Here is a 1,970-nt window from a genome sequence, read left to right as displayed (position 1 = left end):
CTCCTACTTGGAAAGCCGAATGCGACTTCTTGAAGAAGCTGCCACGGAATGCCTCCCATGTATTACCCACTCTTTGGTGATCAGGGAGGCTTTGTTCTGTCAGCGCAACATCGAGAAAGCATTGAATTTGGAAGATATGCATTATGGAATGTAGCTTGCGCCACTTTGATTGGAATGAAATCCACTTTGAATGGAACGGTGTCCTGTTTTTTGTACGGCTCCGGATGTTTCAAACGTTTTCTATTTTTTATTCTCCACTTTGATTGGAACAAAGTGCCAACTTGATCGGGAAAAGGTGTACACTCTGGCAATAATTGCAGACGAATATTCAAGGCCATACAAAATACAAGTATGAAGAATGTGTATTTAAAATGATTAGTCCGCCGCCGTGTCCGCTGACGGCGCCATCGTCGAGAACTTCTTCGGCCGGGTGTGCATCTTGTGGATATCTCCTCCAGTACGCTTGTGTGGGGAACTAAGATCTTTGATGGAATCCAGCGACTCACTTTTGCTCTGATCAACTTCCACATCGGTCTCATGCCGCTCCGTAAAGCCGACCGCCACCACTATCGTTCCGTTCTGGCCCAATATGCCCGCATGGCCGACAAGAAGATCACTCAGCGTGCTATGACCCAGCAACCGCTATGTCCAGCGTCGTGCTGAGCGCCTTGCGATGGGTTTGATGCGTGCGTCTTTCGCTGCTCGTGGCCCTTTCTTGTGTCCATCTCCGAACATCTGATCGACTTTTGAGAAAGGATGGAGTCAATTTGGAAATGGGCAGGTCTATTCCTCTTTACCATGTCGTAAATCAGAGAGACTACTTCTGAAGATACAACCCTGTCTCTATTCAATAGGCAGCATCTTTCCTGTGAACCCAAGTCATGTGCCATTCAGAGGCTCATTTACGAAATGTACGGCTGTTTGAAGTCGTGATTTAATATGTTGACAAGCTCACTCAATTCGTCCAGAGGGCTCTCTCCTTCAATTCGCCGGTCCAACTGCTGCAAGGTAACCATGTCGTCATCTTTGTTGTTACTTCGAGGGATCTTGTAACTATTGTCACCATTCCCTTCGACGACGGCCTGCGTACGCGCTGCAGGTTACCGAACGTCTTTCCCAACGTATTCGGAGACAAGTCGTGGTAGGACTTTTCCACAGCATGCACCAGGTCAGCATTCCATGGTCTGTTGCAACGCTTGAATTGAGTTGAAAAAGCCCATATCTAACACATTTAGGTCTGGGATTTGTGCAGGTTGGTTTCGGAGTTGGATTGAAAACGATGGGCTCTGAGCAGCCAGATTCACTGCAGGGTGGCGCGCACGCCAAGAGCAAAACCTTTGTCATTACATGTTTTTGTCGAATCCGAATTTACAGGTTGGCCACATTGATTGCAGATTAAACCACTTTGAATGTACTTCGACGTTCGAAGAAGTTAAAACCTCGGAACCACGTTAATTGCTGGTTTGGCCACATTGAACGGGTGTGTACTACAGTAGTCCAAAAGGGGTTCTGGCAGATCCATTTTCATTGGCTAATCCATGTCGCGGTTTTGATTGGTCAATGAGCGGAAATATCCAATTAAGTACGACGTCGTATTGAATTTTTCGTATATGGACAGTTTCGAACTTCAGGAGGGCAGATATCCTCAAAAATCCGCAAACATGGTGCATGTTAGTGTAACGGATACTTGAACTAAATATACTGCGGCTGTTACACAAAAAATGGATAGATTTGGCAGATTTTGTGAATGAGAATCTTCTGCCATGGCAGTTTTGCAATGGGCCCAAGCCGCATACCATCGCGGGCGACACGCAAGCCACAGCCCGAAGTGGGTCTGGCTGCCCCGAAGAATACCCAAAAGAAGGCAACAAAATTGCAAGGACGAGCACAGATTATCTCACAGCCTGCAGGAAGTATCGGTAGGTGCACAACATGGCACCTGTAGGAGCACCACGACGATATATCCTTAT

Source organism: Aphanomyces invadans, assembly GCF_000520115.1.
Source record: "Aphanomyces invadans strain NJM9701 unplaced genomic scaffold supercont1.52, whole genome shotgun sequence".
NCBI lineage: Eukaryota > Oomycota > Saprolegniomycetes > Saprolegniales > Verrucalvaceae > Aphanomyces > Aphanomyces invadans.
Note: the sequence above shows the minus strand (reverse complement) of the source record.